At 39.2% G+C, this 24899-nt stretch overlaps 1 pseudogene; it reads left to right on the top strand.

The window, feature by feature from the left end:
• Positions 1 to 21070: 21070 nt before the first annotated feature.
• LOC118854749 lies at positions 21071 to 21900 on the top strand (annotated as a pseudogene).
• Positions 21901 to 24899: the final 2999 nt, after the last annotated feature.

Genomic DNA, 24899 nt, shown 5'->3' with positions numbered 1-24899 from the left:
ACTGTGACAAAAATCAACCAGTATTTATTAAGTACCTTCTGTATGCCACTCTGCTAAGTACTTGGACTCCAAGAACAAAGAATGAAATAATACTGACTTGCAAGGAACTTGCTTCCAATGAGGGAGACAAAATGTACATATGTAAGTACATACAGAATGGATGTAAAGTTAATAAATAAAAGTACACACAAAATAGTTAAATATAAGATAGTTTGGGAGAGAGGACACCAGCAGTTGAATGATCAGGAAAGGCTTTGTGCAGCAGATCATGAACAAACTGCATCTAGAATGCACGCCTTCCATAAGTTAACCTGTGAGGCAGGGGCAAGAAGGGAGTACAATCTAGACATGAAGTATGGACAATGAGAAAGCATGAAGATGGGAGGAAAACAAGCGACTGTGAGAGAGAAGAAAGATCCAGAAGGCCACTAAGAGGGAAGGGCAAACAGGAGCAGAGACAGGGGCTAGTTAAACAGGGGTGCAGCTTACCTGAGGTGTGACAGGGAAGAGTAGGCTACAGAAGAGCCATTTGGTAGCTTCTTATTTTGAAAACCTTCTGACTAATTGAATTCAAGTGTTGTCAGCACCCTATAAGCACCCATTTTTCATTTAGATACAGTCCCCTTCTCAATTTCTCCCTTGTTCCTATAGATTTCTTTTAAAATGACTCTGTTTCAGTCTTCTGACTCTTTCTGGACATGAGTAAACCTTCCTCAAACATCCTTTCCCTCAGGGTTATCTCACTCAAATCAATTAAGCAAAGATTTATTAAGCACCTAATATTTCCAGGCACTCTGTTGGGCATTGGGATTAGAAGGACAAAAATGAAACAATCCTTGACCTCAAACAGCTTCCATGTTATGGGGAGGGGATGGCACATTTAACACCCACCTTTACACAGAGAAGTAAATTAGAGGTCTGTACGAAGTGCTACAAGGTATGATCGGGGTGATTCCTGGTATGCTGGGATGGGGTACTTCTCAAGAAGCCCAGCATGAGTGTTTTGACTCTGGAAGGAGGGGCATATACTCTGGTCCCTTGCTAAAGGATGTACTAGATCAGATCTAAGGAGAAAGAAGAGATAGCTGCCCTGTTTTTTCAAGTGGGTCTTTTAGTGCTGGATACAGCCAGTGTCTGTGATCGTGGTAAATGTGAATTACAAAAGTAATTTCAATACAATTTCAACATAAGAGTAATAAAAAGAGGGATTAAATGAGGGAAAGGGAATAAGCATTTATATAGTGACTACTATGTTTCAGGCACTGTGTAGTGTTTCTTATAAAAATTACCTCATGTGATCCTCACAAAAACCCTGTGAAATAGGTTTCAATTGACCCCATTTTACCAGTTGAAGAAACAGAGGCAAACAGAGGCAAACAGAGGTTAGGTGACTTGCCTAAGGTGACACAAGTAGTGTCTAAGGCTGGATTTGAACTCAGTTCTTCCTGACTTCAGTCCCTGTCCTCTATCCATTGTACCACCTAGCTGCCTCTAAATTGCATGCTAACAGGCAGGTCAGGAAAGGTCTCAACCAGGAAAGGGCATCTGAATTGCACTTCGAGGAAGGCTAAGGAGTCTAAGAGGCTAATGTCAAAAGAGAGATTGCATTCAGAGAGCACATGGGGTAGAGAAGAGAGGCAGAAGGGCATGTGCAGTGAAGGGCATCTGCCACTTTGAATCTTCTATTACTGCTCTGGCCATTGTTAGTCAATGAGAATTGGAAATTATGCAAATCCTTATCTCTGCCATAAAATTCTCCACAGTCAAGAATATCCCACAATGCCACACGGACTATTTGGACACACAGTAGAAATGTGATCCTTTGTTAGGGGGTTATCTTCAGGTTTACTTAAACTCTAATACCACAGAATTTCTCCACATTTTCTTTTATTCCTCTCAAGGACAGTCGCAGAGATTTCAGAATTTCATCTGCTACCACCTGACCTTTCTCTCAATTGGCACTTTGCAGAATATTATACCAATAATTACCAAGTGTTCTGTCCTTTAAAAAAAGGAAGAAAGGAAAGAGAAAAAGAATAGAAAAGCCTGACCTTGATGCACTATTTATATCATGCAAGAAAAGGGCTTGTTGGTGGGAGTGGGGGGGTGGGGCTTGGGGGTAGGAGAGGAAAATTTTCCTTTTCTAGGTTCTATGTTGCCTACTTATTCAAGACTTGGTTTATTATCTCGTATCTTTGTTTTTCAATTAATTCTAGTTAGACTTTTCTAAAATTGAGTGGCATTAGGCACTTCTCTGCCCACAATTCTAGCCTACCCAAGCCATTGTGATGTTTATTGCTTTCCTACCTTATATCGACTAGATTCCCCCTTTTGTGTCATCAGCACATTTTATCCTTTTACTGTATTTCCCTTTTTTTAGGTCAGCAAAGTAACCAGAATCAATACTAATGCTGATCTTTATGACATGCCACAAGTCACTTCCATCCATTTGGCACTGCTGCCACTCATAAGCACCTTTTGGCTTCAATCTGCTCTCCAGGTCATTATCCACTTCAGTACCTCGCCTTCTATGTTATATGATATGTCTTCCTACAGGGCACCTTTTCTAGAAGGGGAAAGTAAGTTCAGGGCTCGTAACCTCTCTGCTAAGAAGTATAGGAACCACTTTAGAGATAGAATGGGAGTGAGTTTCCGAAGCAGATGTCTCAGGTTGACATGACATTTTTTGATGGAAGTTTTGAAGTCACAATCTTTGTGCTTAGAACAATAGTGTTGGAAGCAGAGCTTTTAGATCTGAAGTGGTTTTGCATAAGCCTTCCACATTAAGATTTAGGCTGTTATCTTTGGAAAGTTACAGAGTTATTTCTTCTCTTTCTTTTAGTCACATTGTTTCTACTGCTATTTTTTTGACAGACAGGCTAAAAACACCAGCTAAATGATTCATACAGTGTATAATATTTATAAAAGCTTAATGGAAGTATCTGAGTCAAAAGGAGACTTGACCAGTCTCATCCATGATCATACTGACATATTGTCGCTGGTTGGTAATGTTAACAACTGGTATAAATGACCACAAGGAAATCAGATCGAGTTAGACAAATTTCCCAGTTCCCTGGTACACACTGCATTTTGGCTTCCCGATGAGATGTTAACTTACTTGCCTTAAATCCCTGCTCCGGTATTCAGTCTTGCTGTCTGTTGGATCTTAGTACTCCAGAGATACTTTGATATCAACCTGGGCTGACTTTTAAGTCTATATTTTTTCTCCTTCCCATCTTCTCTGCCTCAGGCTGGGCTTGTTCACCTCCTTTCTTTCCCTGCTCCATAGTTTCCCCTGGTCTTTCTGCTCTTATTGTCCCAGTTGTCTGGTTGCTCAATGGATGGAGTTTCTTGGGTATAGTCAATTGGACTTGACAATTTACAATGAGACAGAAACTTAATGGTTATCATGAGAAAGAGGAAAATATGAACTAGCTGCTTGAGAGTGCTCAAGTGGAACTTTTTTTTCAGTCTTCTTTTCACAGTCATCATGAAAAAGGTCCTGTTTTTGATAGCCTGGGAAAGCCTGCCCAGTAATTTTACGTCTAAAAGTTTATAGGACTAACATTATAAACTCTGATACTGTGATTAGCATTCACTGTATATAAATCATTCAGGTTCACTATTTCACCACGAATATATACAAGATTATTAAGTAGAAACTAAAAGACAAGTTCTTTCACATTTCTCCATATACTTAGTACCTTAGAAGTGCCAAACGGTGGAAGAAATATAGATTTGCAGTGTCACTACCAACCTGTTCTGGCTCAGAATTGTTACTTTGGAAGTGAAATCTGCCTCCCTGACTACTACTCTTCTGTATGGTTTTTAGGTTCATAGTGGAGTTCCTTCAGTTAATTTTCTCTAAAAATGGTGATGGTTTACTTTACTTTTCTCCAAATCTGGCTGTTTTTGGATTAGGGGGCTTGTTCAAACCAGTTAGGCTAGAATTGCCATAAGAAATATATCCCAAACAATGATTCTCATCAACAGGAATATATTCAACAGGAATATATTTCTCTACCCTTTCAGCCCAACCAAATGAACAAGATCAGATGGGCAGCCTGAGTGTGACATATGTGTCTGTGGAATGTTCGTAGAACCCAGGGGGCCCCCAGTATGCTGAATAGAAAGTCTATGGAGGAATTATAGAAAGAAATAACAAGATTTACACACAGTGACTCTTCACTCTCCGAAGAAGTCACAATCTGCAAATGCATGGAATATCCAGTGGTAAGATCTCTGATCCATTGAAGTATCCTAGTAAGCTCCAAAATATTAATTCAATTCAATTCAATCCAACAGGCATTTGCTTGGTGTTTATTATGTAGAATGCTTTGTATCATACTCTGAGGTCAGTGCCCCTCCCCAAAGGAGGTCACTGTATGAGGAGGAAGGAAGGAAAGAGATAAGACAATACACAACTAAGTACAATACTTCAAGATACAATGTGGTAAGTGCATAAGAGAAATCTCAACAAAGCTCATGAGAAAATTAGAGGAGAGAGAGCAGACTAGTATCTGGGGAGGCTTTAAAGTGTATATGCACCTGAGCTGGGTCATGGAGGAAGGGAAGGATTTAAACAAGCATTTAAACATTTGATACAGTTCCTTCCAGGCATGGCTTATAGCATGATGGAGAGGTAACATAACAAATTTTAGAGACTGCAAAATGCAATGCCCATTGTGCCAATGGACCAATCATGTATAAATAGCTACTCTGTGCCAACTTCATCAAAGCCAAATACTGGAGTATTCATTATATCTCCAGCTAGAGCTCTATCACAGTGGCTTCTGCATTTACAGCCAAGTGTGAGATGGTTTGCTGGAGTTATAGAGTAGATGAACTGTTGGGTAGTCAATAATTTCAGGTTAATATGAATTAATGCAGTGGATCTTGTGTGCACATCAAAGTAGACAAGTTAGAAACTCTAAGTTCAAGACAGGTAGAGAAAGGGTTAAGACAAGTGCTCACAGTACGTTCTGCTCATGGGCTTATACTGCTGGCATTCTCTCTTTGCTTTGGGAAGGGGATAGGTTAGGTTCTGTCAATCTCAAATAATTTCAATAGCTATTTTACCAGAGATCCAAATGTCACAATCTTATAAAATCTTGGGAGCTGGGATGGCTCATTAAGCTTCCTTCCTGGCTATGAATGAGAGCTGAAAATGAAAAAAAACATACAATAATTTTTCGTAAAGCAAAGAGCTTTCATGGCCAACGTCCACTTGGCAAGTGAATTATTCTGAGCATGTTAACGGTCTTGTTGCTTCTGGAGGATTGTCTTTTCAGTGGGGAAACAAGGCGACTGAATAATCTCGACCTGGTAGAGTCATTCATTCAGCAGCCTACACTCTGCTCAGTGTTGAGAATCCAAAGAAATGCAAAAGCAGTCCATGCCTTAAATAGTTCACATTCCAATACGGAGCCAACATGGAAATAACTAGATACATATAAGAAATATATGCAGTAGAGGAAAAGGGAACCAGGAAAACTAAGAGGACACTGAGGTGAGGAGGGAGAGCATTGCAGATGTGGGGGACAACTTGTGCCAAGTTATGGAGAAAGGACAAACAGAAAGGAGATGGACTATTACTTTCCAGCAACAGGAAGCAGGCAATCAGCTGGATCATGGAGTAGCTAGAGGGGAGCAAATTGTAAAAAGAACGTAAAAACATAAAGGGGCCTGGTTGAGAAGGTCAAAGGACAAATGGAGTACTTTATTTTTGATTCTCTAGTTCAGAGGTATCAAACATGTGACGTGCATATGGCCCACAACATTCTTAAGTACAGCCTAAATCAGCTTAAAATGTAGTTATAATCTGATTTTAATGTGTTGATACATTTTAAAAAAAGAAATATACAAACACATGTGGTTTTCTTTCTTTTTCAAAAAACAATTACCTCATTCAATCATCATTACAACCCTGTGAGGTAGGTGCTATTATTATCCCCATTCCATAGATGGCAAATCTGAGGCAAACAAAGGTTAGTTAAATGACTTGCCCCTGGGATCACACAACCAGGAAATGTCTGGGGTTAGTTTGAATTCAGATCTTCCTGACCCCAGGCCCAATGCTCTATCCACTTAGCTGCCCCATATATGTAGCTTTCTAAGTCAACATGGGGCCTCTGTGGATCCTTTTGTACAGTTTATTGATTTCATTTGACTTTGATACAACTGTTTGAGGTAATTATGGACACAGGGGAATTTACTGAGTTCTAAGGGTGTTAATCCTCTGCCATATTTTGGTAAAATCACTTAGGCAAGAAAGTGGAGGATGAATTGGTGTGGGGAAGGATTTGAAGCAGGGAGACCAATTAGAAAGCTATTGCAACCATCCAATTAAGAATGGAAAAAGGTCTGAACTAGAGACATTGTCTATAATTGGAGAGAAAGGGACCAGATATGAGAGGGGTTCACCTCAATTCAGTAAACATTTAGCAAATGCCTACTATGTGCCAGGAAGCACTGAGGCTACAAAAACAGGCAAAAGACAGTCCTTACCCTCAAAGAGTTTACAATCTAATAGATGTTATAAAGGTAGAAATGACAAGATTTGGTAAGAGATTGCATATATGGGGTGAGTGAGAGAATACAGTTGAGGATGACACATCCTTAATTGCCATCATGTTCATTTTGCAATCCCTGTCATGATTCCTACATTTTTTAAAGAAATTTACTTTTTACTTTTGTAAAGTAACTTGATATATAATTGATATATACACAGATAAGTTTCTCCAAAGCATAGAAAAAGGACACAAAATAATTTCCAGAGGGAAAGGATGCTATCAGCTAGGGGAGATCAGGAGATTTCTCGCATGTCACCTGAACTGTACTTGGAAGGAAACTATGTTTAGCAAACCTGCTCATTTTTCTCACCATATAATTTTTTGCCACTTTCTCTAACTCAATTCCTAACCAATATGACTGCTCAGAAACAGCTTCATGGACTTTACCCAAAGGTTAAGCAGATGGCAATGGAGTAATTCATGGGTGGATAGTGCTACTCTGGTGTTCCCACCTAATGGAACCTATGATCAAGCAAAAGACCACAGATTAAATTGGAAACACTAAACTAATAGGTCTCACGTGAAGTTTACAGAGTTCTCTGCTAGACCTCTGTTAGCAAGCCTGGGGGAGGGGAGAGGAGAAAAAAGCCTCCAAAAAAAACAATTTCAAAGGAAAGAGAATTCCAAGGATACATCATGGGAAGACATGCCATTCTCAGCTCAAAATCACAAGGTAGTCTTTGATTAACTATTAAATAATGATCTTAAAAGGTAAATGATCTTAAATGGAATTCATAAAAAGTGTTCCTCCAAGACTCCTAAAGGCAGCAAAGAAGTACATCTTCTTCCCAGGAATAAAAAGGGAGGAACAGCTTTTTAGAAATGAAGCTCTGTGCTGTTTGGGCTATTGCCTGTGTAATAAATTAAACCATTATGTTTTTGAAGTAAATAGTAATATGCCCCAATGACTCTCTGCTTCTGTGCTATTCCTGGCCTGGGCATCAAAGCAGAACACCAGTTTCCTGATTCTCTCAGTCATTCACTCAGTAGAGGTCCTGAATGCCAGTGTAGTGTGAATATAATCTGGGGATATGGGTGAAATGAGAATTAAAAAACAAAACATAGCTGCCTCTGCTTCTCTTTGTTGTTGAACCTGTAAAACCCTCAGGGCTATTATATTGCGAGGTATAATAAACACCTTATTATCGCAATGCAAGGAAATGACCATGGTGACCTTGGTTTTCTACAAGGCAAAATATAGTCCTGGACCAATGCCCTAGAACAAGATTATATAGATCAGTGCCCACCAGCTCCCTTTCCCTGCTTAGCAAGCTAAAGGGAGTTTTGTGTTCTCAGAGCTCAGGTTTCAGACTCGCTCACTTATTTCCCTTTCCAAGACCATTCCTGGGGAAGGGTGGAGGGAACCCCTAGAAGCCAAATTGGGGTAAATAGCTATGCAGTGCCTCGTGGGACCCAGAATGCTTACTATATCCACTTGCTGGCCTGCTCACTCCTCTGGCAGCACAGCTGTGTTTGGGAAATCTTCTCCCTCTAGATGGCATTAATGCTCTTTCATTCTCAGCCTCTTTTGCTTTTTTCTCCCTGTGTCTTGGATGGTGGTGTCTTTCAGCCCCAGCATGCTATGATTTAACTAGAGCTTTGATGTGGTGAGATGTTGGCTTGTACAAATCAGTTCTACCCTTCCTCCCCACCCCCAACCCTAAGGATAATATACTACTTTTTCAAAGTCAATTAACACTTAGGGCAAATGAGATAGAAAGAGTGAAAGGTCAATTACTTAAGGGTTGCCACCAACCTTCCCAGTTTATTTAGCATTCATCCAGGAATAACAGATTCCTGGGAAAAGAAAGGAAATCATAATTAGCTCATCTGGTTTCCTGATGATTTCCAGTAAGATAGCTTAATATAGCTTATCTGCTTTATTTTGCAACAATGCCAAGGGTGCTTTTTGTTGCAGGATTGGCTTAGGCATGGACCATTTCAAGGTATTAAAGTAGGTGGTCACCCCAGGATCCTTGAAGAGAGACCTGACAATTTATGTACCCAGGAAAGGTGAGTGGAGAGACAAATTTCAGGTCTGGGATGTTTTTAATATGTTTTGTGAAAGAGAGGCATCTTGAGTGTAGCTGTCTGAGGTTAAAAGAACAGGAGGAGATCAGAGGAGAGAGTAGGGACTTACCTGAGGAAGGAAATGAAAAGTTTGGCCACTTCTTACAAAGACAAACAAATATGAAGCCCAACAAAGGCATTGCTCACCTGGAACTTGGGGATGTTTTAAATTGAAATCTATATACATTTTTTATGTGCCCACTATGGGCAAGGGAATGAGAGATAGGAGGATGAAAATGCAAGAGTCCTTGCATTCAAAGGGGATTACATTTTGCTAAATTCAATCCATCAAATATTAATTAAGCATTGACTATGTACAGGGCACTGTGCTTGACACTGGGGACACACACACCCAAAAGTCTCTACTCTCAAGGATTTTTCATTCTTTTGGGCAGCTATCAGAGATATGTAAATACAACATTTATGTCAAGTAATATCAAGGATAAATAAGTATGTAGCTATCCACACTATGCTCTCAAATGTATGTCCATGTCACTGCACAAATATGGAAACATTTCACTATCGATTTCCTCAAATGGTAATAGAGTTCATGATCCAGAGGATTGTAGATTTAAAGCTGGCTAGACTCTTGGTAGTCATTCTCATGTTACAGATATCATGCCAGGCATCTTTGTAGAGCTTCATTTGGAAAATAAAGACAAACAATACAAGCACCAAATTAGAAAAAAAAAACAAACAAAAAAACCCAACACCTCAATGCAAATGAGGTTATTAGGAAATTAACGCATGAGAATTACATGTTAATATAATCCTTTAAAGTTTGCAGTGTGCTTTAAAATACATTATTCCAGGAGCTTTCCAACAACTCTCTCAGGTGGGTGATATGGGTGTTGTTTTTTTACAGATAAGAAACCAGGCTTGAGGTTAAGTGATTTGCCTGGCATCACCAACCAAATTAACCCCTTAATAATAATATCAGGTATTTGCAGAATGCTTCAAGGTTTGCAGAGTGGTTTATAGATATGATGTCCTTTGATTCTTACAACAACCCTGGCCCCTTGGGAGCAGTATGACTGTCATTGCTCCCAGTTCTCATGTCATGTCTCATGCCCATGATAGCAGGCACAGCTCCTCCATCTTTATATTTTCTTATAAAAAAGAACTTGGCTTAGCTTAATAACCTTTTCCTTCTTGAATAGAGAGTTTTTGTTTGCAGTCATAGGAACAGAAAAAAAGAGCTGTTCTAGTAATGCAGGGAGATTGTTTCATGCCTTGTGACTAAAATAAGGTTTTTGAAAGAGCAGAGGAGATGGAGTAAGTACATAATGAGCAGATTCTTGTGAGGCAAATTATTATTCTGGGATTTTGAACTGGTCTTTTTAGAAAAGCAATAATAATAATTCTGACCCTGCAAGTGCTGATACCAGGAGAGAGTCAACAGTGACTCTGCTGGAAATCCAGTGGTGTTGCTGCCCTTTGTTCTACTCCCACGTTAAGAAGCCTGAAGCACAGTTGACAGAGGCTAAGCCCTGATCTCTACCAGTGTGGCATGTTCCTCCCACTTGCAATCCACCATAGAAAGAGGAGCAGGGCTCTTTTGATTCTATGGATGCCTTCGGGCATACAAAGGTGTGTATCTGAGTCATAACAAGGACAAAGCAAGGGAGGTATATGCTGTGACTACACAAAGGGATGCAGAAAAAAATACCAATATGTATTTGTTATCCCCAGTATACCATGCCATTAGGATGAGATAGGAATGGGCTTTATATTCTTGTCTCAGAAGTAAAAGATTAGTTAGCTATGGTGCATAAGATGAGTCTTAGTCCAACTACATCTACTTGTATAAGACCAGTGAAAATCAGAAATGAGTAGGAAAGTCGAGCTGAGCCAAATTTCATCATTAGTTAGGTTTCTCTTGGAATTTAGCTAGCACCCTGATATGTGCAGGTTTAAGACCCAGAATAAATAGTTGGAAGGTTTAACATAAATATAGATACAAGAAAGTAAATTTCAAGCTCTAAAGGAATGTCCCCCTGGCATCAGGGAAAGGACTCAGAGTTGAGTTGAGCCCTGGCTCATTCTCTCAGTCGAATCAGAGAGATCATTTTCGCACTCATAAGAGAGTGTTTACTCACTAAAAAGTCTGCATCCTAGGTCTAATGGTTCCTCCGTGTTGCCCCCATTCCCATTTTTAACTGCTCCCTGGGATATCTTGATCTTACCACTGCTTCCAATTAAAGCAAACACTGAGGGTAGAATAAGGACAAATTTACTCACAATCAGAACTGTTACTTGGAATTTTTACTCCTACAGCAAGAAGAGGGGGATGCTAGAGGAGCTTACCTGGGGTAAAGTTTCCTGCAGGAATGAAGCAAGGCTCGAGATGGAACAGCGTTGTCAATACCCTCTAAATTTCAGCACACTGGCACAAAGCCATTGTTGTCCTGCCCTGGTTATGGCTCTGCTGCTTCGCAGAGTCCTAGAGTACTCTCTGGGAGGATTACTGGAGGGTCATTCAGGATAATCAAATTTAAAGCTGAAAAAGACAATAGAAGCCTTCCAGTCTAATGCTTTCGTTTTAGCAATTCAGTGTCATCTATTGCCCTCTTCCAGTTTAAGTAATCCCCATTCTATCACTTAAATCTCTCCCTGTCTACTGATTTCTTCCCTACTGCCTCATTCTTAAAGAACCCTCACTTGATCATTCCATCCCCACTATCACCCTCTACCTCTTCAGCCTTTTGTGGCCTTGAAAAGGTCTTCTAAATAGGTGTCTCCATTTTTTTCTACACTAACTCTCTTCTTAACCCTTTATAATTTGACTTCTGACCTCGTAGTTGTACCAGAAATACTCTTTTCAAAGTAACCAGTGATCAATGACCTTTTCTCAATCCTCATTCTCCTTGACCTCTTTGCATCCTTTGATGCTACTGATCACCCTCTCCATTTGATATTCCTTTGTTCCTAGATTTTCAGGACACCCCTTTTTCCTGGTTCTCCTCTTACCTATCTGACTTCTCTTCAGTCTTCTTTGCTGAATCCCTTTAACCATAGGTGTCCCTAAGAGCTTTGTCCTGGGCTCTCTTCTCTTCTCTTTCTCTACTACTTCACCTTAGTGACCTCATCAGTTCCCATGGATTTAATTGCCATCTCCATGCCGATACCTATCCTGACCCAACTTTTTTGCTGACCTCCACCCTCATATTTCCAACTGTCTTTCAGACATCTTGAGCCAGATGTCCAGTAGACATCTTTAATTTTACATGTCTAAAACTGAACTCATTATCTTTCCCCCTCCTCAGTCCCCATCTTCTACCTTTCCTATTACTTTAGGGGCAACATATTGCACCCAGTCCCTCCGGCTCACAACCTGGATGTCATACTTGATTCCTCACTATCATTAATTATTCATATAAGAACCCTTGCCAAGACCTGTCTTTTTGACCTTTGTAACATCTCTCCAAAACACTCCCTTCTCTCTTCTTCCAACTATTCTGGTTCAGGCTCTCATCACCTCATGCTTGGATTGTTGTGATAGCCTACTAGTGGATCTGCTTGCTTCAAGTCCATTCCCACCCCATTCTACCCTCTATTTAACTATCAAAGTGATTTTCCTACAGCACAGCTCTACCATATTACTCCCTACTCATAAACTCTGGTGGCTTCCTATCAATACCTGCAGGATCAAATACAAAATCCTTTGTTTAACATTTAACATTCTACCTTTCCAACCTTCTTATACCTTATTCTTCCTCCTCCTCCCCTTACCGCTGCCACTTACTTTTTGCTTCAGTGACACTGGCCTCCAGCCTGGAATGCTATCCCTCCTGGCTTCCCTGGTTTCCTTTAAGTCACAACTAAAATCTCATCTTCTACAGGAAGCCGTTATCAAACTCTCTTAATTCTAGCACTTTCCCTCTGTTAATTATTTCCTATTTATCCTATATATAGCTTATTTGTACATATTTATTTGCTTGCTGTCTCCCCCATTAGATTGTGAGTTCCTCGAGGATAGGGACCATCTCTTGCCTCTTTTTGTATTCCCAGAATTTAGCACAGCGCCTAACACATAGTAAGTGCCTAATAAATGTTTATTGACTTGAATGCTTTATTAAACACCTACTACTTCCAAAGCCTTTTCCTAGCACTGGTGATACAAAGCCCAGAACAGCTAACGTTTTCTACTCTCAAAGAGCTTACATTTTTCTCTAATCAGGAAATTCTGGTCTAAAGAGCTAAAAGATCTTATCCAAATAAATAGAAGAGATAGCATTGGAACCCAAGTCTTCTTACCTCAAGCTCCAGTGCTATTTCTTTACATGATTCCACATTAAATCCTGCAATATCATTCTCTGACTCTACTTCCCTAGGATTTATCTTCTGTTCTCTTCAGGTGAGAGTCCTGTGGTTTGTTCTGCACTTCTTCTTGGGAACTGTGTCTTACTTGACTTTGTTTCCCCACTATCCTGCCTGATGCCTGGCATTTGGAAGGATTTTCAGTCTAGGTTTGTTGAGTTGTATATCTAGAGCACCAATTCTTGTTCTTTTTTGTATCATAAACCCCTTTGAAAATCTAACAAATCCTATGGTCCCCTTCTCAGAATAATGTTTTTAAATGCATAGAATAAAATATATAAGATTACAAAAGTGGCCAATTATATTGAAATAATGATGCATCATTTTTTCCCATTGAAATTTGTGGATCCCTTGAAATCTATCCATCGGCCTTTGGGGACATCTATGGACTACAGTTTTAGAATTCCTGACATATAGAAATAAACTTTCTGAATCTCTCCTTTTGAAATCATTAGTCACTTGTTACATTACTCTTTCTTTTGAAATATTAATACCACCCACTGAATATTTGTGGAATTGGGATTGGACACAGTTTGGAGATGAGAGTAGGAATAAGAGAGTTAGACAACACAATAGTATTGCTGGACTACTTTTTCCACCATTCTTTGAAACAGAAATCAAAATAAATGAGGCCAATGGTGGCCTCGTGGTGCCTTGTGGCTATGGTTTACTGAATTCCTGACCTTCTACTTCATCTGACAGCTCCTTCTTTTCACTTCTGTACAGAACTTCTGTATCTGCCTCCAGCTCACAGCCCCTTTCCTCCCCACCCCTCTTTAAACACATGTTATCCATATGACACAAGACTGTCACCAAAAGCAGCCTGGGCCTTCTCTCTGCCAAAAAGACTATCGGCACCTGACCCACTCCCTCCACCCCCACTACTACCACTTCCCCAGTGACTCAGTTCCTGGCAGGTGTTACAAGTAAAAAAGTTTTGTGGCAGCTGTTCTGGGAGCCTCAGAGACAAAACCACACATATGGGAAGAGGGTAACAATGAAGGAACTGTCTGTCACTGCTCTTTGCCAAATCCAACTTCACCCTCTGGAGACTTTGGCCTCTTGTAGAACATTTGGTTTTTCTCTTATTTTCCCTCTATTTCATATCTATGTGTATAATAATTTATGTATCTATTCCATTATTAATTTATCCATTTTAGTTCAGTTTCTTCTTTATGTTTATCTAAAAATTACAATAATTTTGTTTCTTCATTAAGGGGTGAACTTATGAAATATTGCTTTCTCTTTGTTCATTTAAAAATTACAATAATTCTGTTTCTTCATTAAGGGATGAACTCATGAAATATTGCTTTCCCTTGGATTTCCCATCTAAGTAGCAAAGTGCCTCAGTAAGCATGCAAACTCAGAATAGTCACCTAGCAACAGTGCTCCAGCACTAATTGATTTCAGAGTTTTCGTATTTCCCCCTGTATGGACAGTATATTTGCCCTCTAACTGCTGTAGTTCATAGAAAGAGCAGTCAGGAAAGAGAATGGAACATTGTGTTACCACTTCTGCTTCTGAGGTAAGATATTATTCCCCCCCCACTGACCACTTTTAAAGTCACAGATGAATTCTTTAGTGTTTTGAGACTCCAGTGAGAGCTTCTTCACTCAAATCACCCCAAATTAAAATACATAAATACTACAACCTCTAAGACTAGGTTCCTGTGCCATCTTATATATCCATACATATATATATATATATACATATATAGTGTGTGTGTGTGTGTGTGTGTGTGTATACACACACACACACACACACACACACACACACACACACATTTTTTTCCACCTTGATTGACGTTCACCCCAAATACTTTTTCTTCCACCTCCTGAGAATAAAGGATCGCTAGATAGAGACAGAACTGTGGGAATCTCGTCAAGCAAATTGGACTTATATTTTTTGGCAGATAATAAAGACAGTTGGATTGATCGAAAAGTGGATTGAAACTCCAAAACAAATAAATAATACTGTTGTTCAGTGTAAGGGCATTCTGATTTGTCATTGGATTACTTTTCCAATCTTGCCACACATTAATCCCCTTTAGACACTGTTTGGTCCAGGCAAGTTGCCATTCTTTTGTGGCAAACTCAGAATGATCACATGACTAATAGTCACGTAACATGCCATTTCTCATCTCTGCACTTTTGTACTGGCTGCCCTCTACACCTGGAATGTGATCTCTTCTCACCTTTACCTCTTACCATCCCAAGAGTCTTTCAAAACTCAACTTCAGCACTGTGTTCCGCATCTAGCATTTCCTGATCACCACAGTACCTTGTACCCTCTCCTAGCATAATAAATATTTTGCATATATTTAATATATAAATACATATGTACACATTGTTTCCCTCTATAGAATATGAGCTCCATGCAGGTGGAATGCTTTCATTTTGTCTTTGTATTTGGATACATAGCCTGTAGCTAATGAAAGGATTCTTGAATGATAGCCCATCTAAGGGGGGAGTGGTTAGTTAAGGAAACACCTAGAGAACCTTGCTGTAAGCTGGTCTTCAGTTTGCAGTACTTCCACAGCTTGGATGCCTTGTCCAAAGGGACTAACAAAGAAAGGCTGCTTACCCTCATGGCATAATATGTCTAACTGAGGCCCCTACTGTTTTCACTTCAGACATTTTTAGAAAGTTCATAAGTTCTCTTCCTTTCTATCATACCTTGCTGCTGCTCTTCTCTGGGACTAACATGGTTGCCCTTCACAAGTTGGACAATTTATATTCCTTGGGTCAATACAGTATTTGCATGGAGGTGAAGGGCTCCTATATTAATATGGCCACAGATCTAGCAAAAAAAATCAGAATATGGCACTGAGGACTTGAATAGTTTAATTTTTATCAATCAATTGATAAATATTTATTGAATACTTCTCATATGCAAAATACTACGATAGCCACAGAGAAAATATAATATGGTTTCTTCCCTTAAAGAGCTCAAAATCTATGGGGGATTCACAGACTCCCCATACACAATGATAACTAGCAAAACAAAGGAGAATGTGATAAAGTGCTAACTAAGAGAAGCAGACACCAGGTGCTCTTTTCAGATTCTCAAGAAGGAGAAAAGATCACTGGAGGCTAGAGTGGCCAGTGAAGGCTTTGTTAGAACGTCTAGGACTCCCTTAAATCCTTGAAATCTAAGTAGAATTTAAATAGGTAGAAGGATTTTGGACAGGAGAAACAGCATGAGCAAAGCTATAAGGTAAAACTAGAAAAAATGTGGCCCCCTTGTGCCCCTAGCCCAGTTTGAGGCTCACATTTTGTCCTGCTAGGATTTAATTTTCTTGATCTTAGGATTTCATAGCAAAAATTTTAGTCTATTCAAAAACATAGCTCATTTGTCCATTCATTCAGTGTGTTCAAAGGACTGTGCTAAGTGATTTCTTACCTAAATACTAATATCTAACACATACAATTATGAGGTGTTTGAAACTCCTTATGAGATGGAAACAACAGGTATTATTATGATTGTTTTTCAGATGAGGAAACTGAGGCTCAGAGAGGCTAGTGCCATGCTCAGAGTCTCATAGTAAAGGTGATAGGCAGGATTATAGATCTTACTGACTCCATATTCAATACTTGGCCCCAAATATCATGATGCCTCAAGATCATCAAATGGAGGATTTCTTCCCTAAGAGCAACTAGCACTTCTTCACATTTTGGAATTATTAATAAGAAAGTCCACATCTCAGCAATAACTCTCAAACACCATAACTCTTCCTAATACAACCAGAGGCAAAATTTGAAGCCAGATTTTCCTTGCTTTAGATTTAGCTTTCTATATACTATAGCAAACTGTTTCATTAGGTAAGACATAGTCTCATAATTATGGAAGGCCTAGGAATTCAGGTGCATATCTACCTTATTTTGATGTATTATGAAGATATTTAATGGAAAAATAAGGGTTTTTACATGAAATGATGATTTGGCTTTAAAGCATCAGTCTCTTCAGAAGTAATCAGAGAATGGAGATTCCGTATCAAGACACCTGATTGCACTTTAAACTGTATTTGCTCATGGCAGGGCATGAGCTGAGCAGGTTTCCTGTGATTTGAAGTCGATTATGCTCTTCCATATTATATGCTACTATATATAGTACAGCGTTCAGGCTCATAAGCATGGTAAACTATCTAATCACAGTAGAGAAACTAACTCTGAGGCTTGGTAGGGCCCTGATTCCATCATTGCAGCTGCGAAGACATAGATTTCACCATTAAGAAGACATTGCCAGTTAATTTTAGACTAAACTATTCTCTATCGGTTAGTGGCTAGACTAGGAGCTTTCAGTTTTCTAAGTAACCCATGTCAAAGATTCAACTGTTTTGGTGTTATTGCTTTTGCCTTTTGAATCAAGAGATTCCATTTCCCTATGTGATCCAGGCCTTTTTTCATAAGACCTTCAGCACCTGTTCATAAACACTTCCACTAAAATAAATGTGGTTAATAGCTTAAAAAAAAAAAAAAGCAAAACCAACAAAAAACTCAAGTCAGCAACAACTTCAACCTCCAAATACATAAATGCAGGCCATTGTGCCTTGGTATTCTTAGAGTAGAATGGCAGTCTGAAATTGAACAAAGAAAACTTGAAATTGAATATCTAGAGGAATTCAGAATAATGAGATACATTAAACGGAAAAAAATAGACTCTCAAGGGAGGTAGAGGAAGCTTCATGGCCTGACTCATTTGAAACAAGACTGAACCAGGCACTGGAAAATATACCGAAGGGAATTCTTCTGCACCAGAAGGGAAACACATGCTCATTTGAAATGTATTTTTCTCCTTTTAACATCTAGGATTCTACAACAACAGCTATCAATAACTAGTTGGAGCGTAGGGGGAGATTGTATTTTATAGGACTTTATTTCTCAACAATCCTATTATTTCATCTTTCCTTTGTTCTTTCTGGGATTAAAAATGATGCAGAGACAATAATTATATTTTATCCTTTTTCCTTCCTATAAATTTAATAAAACTGATGACTAGAGTGCTTAGTGTTTTTGCTTGGGCTAATAAAACAAACTATGCAATTAAAATGACACATTTGTCTTTTTGAAAACAGGGTTATGATGATGCTCCTTGTTTTTGACCACAGTCATTTCTGTAAATACACCCCTCTGCCCCTGAATTGAATTCTTGTAACACACAAACCAAAATATCAATTAAGAACAAACAACTGACCCAATGATCGTATGTATTAAAGTATGCAATATTCTGCCTTAGTAGTTCCTCATTTCTCTACTGAGGGAAGGGAGGCATGTTTCATTATGTCTTCTCCTGGAACATTATTGGTTTTTTAGTTGATCAGAGTTTGGATTTTTTTTCACTGATATTTTTACTTATGTTGTTGAAGTTGCGCATGTTGCTTTTTTGGTACTGTTTCTCTCTGCATTGGTTCATACAGTTCTTCCTATGTTTCTCTAAATTTCCCATAGTTCTCATTTCCTACTATACAATGATATTCCAGTTTTTTCAACTATTAATTATTCAATAGATCCACAAATATTTCTGTAGTAATTAATTTGTGCAAGACACTGTGCTGGGGACTGGGCATAGAAATACAATAATTGAAGTAATCTCTACTCACAAATAGCTCTCAGATGTTATAGAAGTAGAAATAGCCAGGTTTGACAACTGATTGGAAATACAGGATGAAGGTGAGTGAATCTCAGGTGGGATATAAAGATCTGTGAGAGATCATAATCTCTACAGAGAGATGAAAATTAAATTCATCAGAGCTGGTGAGGCCACCAAAAGAAAGAGTGAAGAGAGGGCCAAGGTCAGAGCCTTGTGAAATGGGTACAGCTGACAGAGATGATACGGATGAAAATCCAGCTAAAGAGGCTGAGAAGGTGTGGTTAGATAAGGAGAAGGAGAAATGAGAGTGTCAAAGAAAGCCAGAGAAGAGAGAGACTCGAAGAGAAGAGTGGTTAAAAGGTCAAATACAGTAACTTGGTTGTGTGACTTCTTCCTGCGTTGTTCAGTACCTTGAGAAGGAGCAGAGGAGATAGAGAGTAAGAATAATCCAGGGTAGAGGTTTGACGACGGATGATCAGAGATAGGATTGGGGATAAGAGAGGTACTTGAGAGATTCAGGGGTGGAAGACAGTGAGGAGTTGGTTTGACTAACGATGGGGACAAGATTAGAAAGGAAGACTGTAGTCAGAGTGGGGCAGAGAGGGTGAAGGATTAGTTTATGAGGTGTTAAGGCAGACCTGCACAACTTAGCAGTAAGTAGGAACCAAAATGGAAATAGGATAAACTTCTTCAGGCCACAGATAGGTTTTTATTGGCTCACTTTCCAAGTAAAGGTATAGTTCATGATTAAACTATTTTGCAAATAAACCATATTAAAAAAGGGAAATTTCAATTAATATCAATTAATTACTCTTATTGCTTAAGATTTTTATTTATCATGAAATTGCTCCATTCAGACTAGAGACAGACTGACAGTAGTTGGTTGCCACAGTGACAAACAGGAGACATTGTGCAGTGGCAACTCACCTGCCAAGTTGCATGATGAACACAATACTGACTAGTAGAAGGTGGGTTAAGTGGGATACAGACAAAGCACTTGTTACATCTTTACTTTGTTTTACATCCTCTACATTTTTTGCGGGCCACCTGAAATCCTTTGGCAGGCCACAAGGAGACCATAGGCTGTATGTTGTGCAGGCCTGGGTTAAGGCATAGGAAAAGACAGAGTAATAAGAGGTCAGATAGTAGAATGCCTAAGGTTTTTTTGTTAATATTAAAGAACTGAAATAATTGTTAGTAATCTTGAGATCCAGGGTGTAACAGTGCATGGGTGGTTGGGATGAAGTGGATCAGTAAGTAATAGGATGTAAGGAGACTGAAATTTCTCTAGCAAATGAGCACCTATTTTATTTCTAGGCTTTATTACCACAGAAAGTGCTACTGTGACTATTTTGGTGTGTTTTGAACCTTTATTTATGTCTTTGACTTCCTTGAAGTATGTACCCAAGAGTGGGATACCTTGGTCAAAAGTGTGGATAGCTTAGTCACTTGGTTGAATAATTCCAAACTGATACTCCAAATAGATAAACCAATTCACAGCCTTACCACCAGTTTATTAGTATATGCCTATTTTCCCTCAATTGCTCCAACATTGACTGTTTCCATTGCTTATCACCCTCGCCAATTTGCAGTGTGTGAGGTAAATCCTGAGAATTGTTTTAATTTTCATTTCTATAATCATCAGTGTACATTGTTCTTATGAACAAGAAAATCCCTTTCAATCTGATAAATTATGATATTCTGGGACATGCCATCGTTATAAATTATAAAAAATACCTTCTATAGCACTGCCAATAAAGAATCTCCCAGCTCTCTTCTGATGCTGACCATTCCATTTGGGGCAGTTTTCATTGTTAGAAAGTTGTCTTCAAGTCGAAATCTGCACCCCCTGCAACTTTCACCTGTTACTTCTGGTTCTACACTTTTGGGACCATAAAGAACAAAACAAAACTGACTTCCACATGACGGCAATTCTATGATCTTATGGGAGAACATTTGTGGCTGTATAATTTCAGGTAGAACAAAGAGTTGGAAATATTTTTAAAGAACAACAAAACTGATTTCTGTGCTTTAAAGATTCTGTAATGACTTCTTAACTTCTCAGGGATAGATGAGATTCACAAGGCCCACTCAGCCATCTGTTTTGCCTGATTTCAGTCCATTTCCATCTTTTCCAGGGACACAGAGACAAATAAAGCTTAGGTTGTGTTCCCAATTCTGAGTTACTTGGAATCTATCTTTGTCTTGAGGCTGTATATAACTTGAAATGCAATGCCAAGATGTATTTTCAAGTGACTTTTTAATATACATGAAAGTTTTTTGTTGGATGCCAATGGCAGAGAAAAATCAGTGATTTAGAATGTGGATTGGCCGCGGTTGTACCATTAAATAGCTTTTTTTCCATTGGAAGGGTTATTTGTCATCTTAACTCACAATTGAGGTTTCACTGTGGAAAGGGGTAGATGCTGAAAGAGTTTGAATCAACATTTAAGTAGCATGTGTCTAAATGAATATTTATGGAGAATTTGGAAATGTCTAGCCTTCTACAGTCAACATACATGTCTACCTCAGGGATCCAAAATAAGAGTATGAAAAAATATAAGTACAGAGGCAAAAATACACATCTGATGAGACAACAGTGTATAGTGGTCACGGTGGAACCTCAGAAGGCAAAGAAAGAGGAACAGATCTTTAAAAAAAAAAAGGAACATTTAATCCCCTTCAATTACTCCTTTCTGAGAAATGGGCTAGTGAGGTTAATCTTATAAGGATTAAATAATCAAGGCTGTGAGGGAAATGACCCAGAACTCTGTTTCAAGGTCACTCAGGCAGTAAGGAAGATGTTATCTTGAGAAAGGAAAGCACCCAAAATGTTTGTTGAAGCAGGACTTACTTCCAAGCTGGTGACATTGACGAGCTTGTCTTGTAGCTCTAACTTGTAGTTTGAGGTAGCCTGACAAGCATTGCTTCAGGAACATCTGAACAGATTAAGGCAGTTGTGCATATTTATTGAACTCCCTTCTTTGCCATAATCACACAACAGTGAGCAAGCTGTGTGGGCAAGAAGGAACATAGCAAGTGATGGCCCTGAAGTGAGAGACGCCATTATTGTCTGTGATGTGATCCTTCTTCTTTCATCCTAATCTCACCTACTAAAACCTATTATATTTCTGTGGAATGTGACACGGACCTTGTCCAGCTTCTGCCAGGATAAGAACCCATACCCTTGTGCAAAGGCAGTTAAGCAATCCTGCCAGTTCTTTTCCAACTCTTCCAACACCAAGACCCTAAGTTTCTGATGGATGCCTGCTGGGCGCTGTCATACCTTATTGATGGCTCAAATCACAGGATTAACCAAGTGGTGCAGACTGGGGTCTTTCTGAGGTAGAAGATCTCCAACATCAGCCAGAGGTAGATCAAGAAAATAATATCTTCAAATTTTCTGTGGAAAGGGAGAATAATAAATTTAACTTATAAGCCAAACAACTAAATTTTCTGAAGAAATTGTACTTAGTGAATGGGGAAAGGGAAATCAGTTTTTTAAAAAAATTACTTTATCACATCACAAAGGTTAAAGATATAAAGGTTTTTCATATTTAGAAATAATTTTTTTCAAAATAAAAAATTCAGCTTTATAATTCGATTTAATTGACAGCTATTTATTTAGCAATATAATGCTAGGGATACAAAGGCAAAAATTCCAACATCCCTTGCCCTCAAGAAGCCTCCATTCTATTGGATAGGGAAATATCTACAGATACAGAGTATCTGTAGATAGATACAAATAGATACTGATATGTATTTTGATACAAAGTATCAACAAAGGAATACAAAGCAATTTTACGAGGGAGAGAGTACTAAAAAGTGACAGGATTAGGAAAGGCCTTTTTGTAGGAGGTGGACCTTAGCTGTACTTTGAAAGAAGCAATGAAAGAATTTTATGACATGGAAGACTGTGAATATATATATGCATTTTTTGTATCTGAGCATCAGAATAATTGCTATAGCTATAAAACTTTAAGTTTTATGAAGTATTTTCTTTATAGCAGCTTAATAAAGTAGGTAGTGCAAGAGTTAATGTACCTGTTTGGCAGTTGAGAAAAGAGCACTGGATCTATAGTTACTGGATGGACCTAGATTCACATCTTGGCTCTGTAATGGTAATCAGGCTGGCTTTGGGCAAGTCACCTCTCCTCTCTGGACTTCTGGCTCTCCATCTTTAGAATATGGAAGATGGACTAGATACTCTGTAAAGTCTCCTTCAGATCAATGGTTATAAGATTCCACCGGTCAAAAAGGAGCTATCCAACCTTTGCCTGTTGTACAATAGCAGTACCATTCTGCTAGGGCTGCCCCCATCAAACATTCATTGGCTCTGTCCCATCTAAAGCTGTGCTTTTAGCACACATACATAGTTCCTTCCGTCCTCCTATGTTATAGTCAATCCAACAAGCATTATTTATCACTGTGCTAAAAGCCGGGTGGCAAAGGAGGGAAAAAGACAGTTCCTGCCTGGGTGATGATGGGGAGAGACAACATGCAAATAACCAGATAGAAACAAGATATATACAGCACGAATTAGAGGTAATCAGCAAAGGAAAGGCATTAAGTGGAATCAGGAAAGTCTTCTTATAGAAGGTGGGATTTTAGCTGGGATCTGAGGAATCCAGGGAAATCAGGAAGCAGAGATAAAGAGGGAGGGAATTCCAAGCAAGGCAGACAGTGAAAATGGATAGAGTCGAGAGATGGAGTGTTTTGTCTGACAAACAGTAAGGAAGCCATTGTCCAAAGATTGTAGAGCTATGTGGAGAGGAGTAAGAGAACTGGAAAAGCAAGAAAGGATCAGATTATAAAGGGCTTTAAATGCTAAGCAGGGGTTTAAAATTTGATCCTGGAGGTAAGAGGGAATCACTGGATATATTATGAAGGCAGAATTCATGATTTCAAAGAAAATAATATATATGCCTGAATGGTTCAGAACTGCAGGATATAAGGAATTCTCTAAGTAGAAGGCAGAAGAATTAAAGCATTTATTCAAGCTCCAAAGTAGCAGACCCACAAACCAGTGTCCCCAATTCGATATCCTGGCCAAAAGCTTCCAGGCCCAATGAGTCCGCCTCACCAGAGTAACCAGGAGGTTACAGAAAAACATGATGACATTAAACCAAATCATATTCGTGCTTCCCCTCTCCGGTAAGAAGATTACCCACTGGCCTCAAGCCCTTGCTCAGTACTCTCCGGTCCGAAACTCGGGTCAACCCTGCTACCAGCAGCACCTGCTGCTTCAGCTCCTTTGGCTTCGGCTTCAGCTTCGGCTTCAGCTTAGGCTGTCACTGCTGCTGTCACTGCGGCGGGCTCCTACATGTCTCAATCTCCAAGCTGTGTTCTCTCCTTTTATATAGTTTCAGACGTCATCAAGTATCGTCTGAGTGACCAGAACTTAAGCTCCTTTGATTGGCTCTGGTCTTAACACCTCCTCTTAGGACCCTGGGAGCTTCACACCCACATTGGCTTAGCACCTAGTAATTAGGGGTTTGGGGCAAACTCAGGAGCAAAGATCTAATCAGACCTTCTCAGCTGCCCCCCCACCCTCAGTCGCCTCACCTGGGACCCCACCTTAAGCCTATTCAAATGGGCGGGAGAAAGAACTTCTCACATACTGATTGCCCTAACACTGGAGTTTATTGAATCAGGGTGGGCAGACAGTGACATGGTCAGACCTGCACTTTAAGAAGGTCAATTTAAGAGCAGAACATAGGACAGACTGCAGTAGGGAGATGCTTGAGGCAGAGAGAACAACCATCAGGCCATTTTAATAGTCCAAGAGTGGGGTAGTGAGAGTCACATCAATACGGTTAAAGTGTCAGAGGAGAGAAGGAGACATGTATAAGAGAGATCATATAAGTAGAAATGAGAGCACTTAGCAACAAATTGGATATGGGGGATGAGAGAGAGGGAGGGATCAAGGCTCCATTTTCTTAGGCAGTGGTGAATATACTCATGATAAGAATAATAGTATCAGGCATTTATAAAGTACTTTAAGGTTTATAAAGTCCTTTTTAATACATGATCTTATATGAGTCTTATAATTAACCTGTGAGGTAGGTACTATAGATACTATGATCCTCATTTTACAAATGAGGAAACCAAAATTCAGGGATATAACGTCACTTGCCCATGGTCACTAAACTAATATCTACAAGAGCCTAGTTTTTAATGTGGTTCTAAAGTGCAACATTCTAGCCACTATAACCTACTACCTTTGATATATACTTTTAAAAATAGATTTCATAGACACTTTAGTTTCTATATCACTTGGATTTCCCCTTATATTTCTTCCCCTCCATCTCTTATAACCAAAAAAAAAAATTCTTGAAGGAAAAAAAA

Source organism: Trichosurus vulpecula, chromosome 6 (genome assembly GCF_011100635.1).
Source record: "Trichosurus vulpecula isolate mTriVul1 chromosome 6, mTriVul1.pri, whole genome shotgun sequence".
Taxonomy (NCBI): Eukaryota; Metazoa; Chordata; class Mammalia; order Diprotodontia; family Phalangeridae; genus Trichosurus; species Trichosurus vulpecula.
The sequence above is the reverse complement of the archived record's forward strand: the minus strand, read 5'-3'. Positions and strand labels throughout refer to the sequence as shown.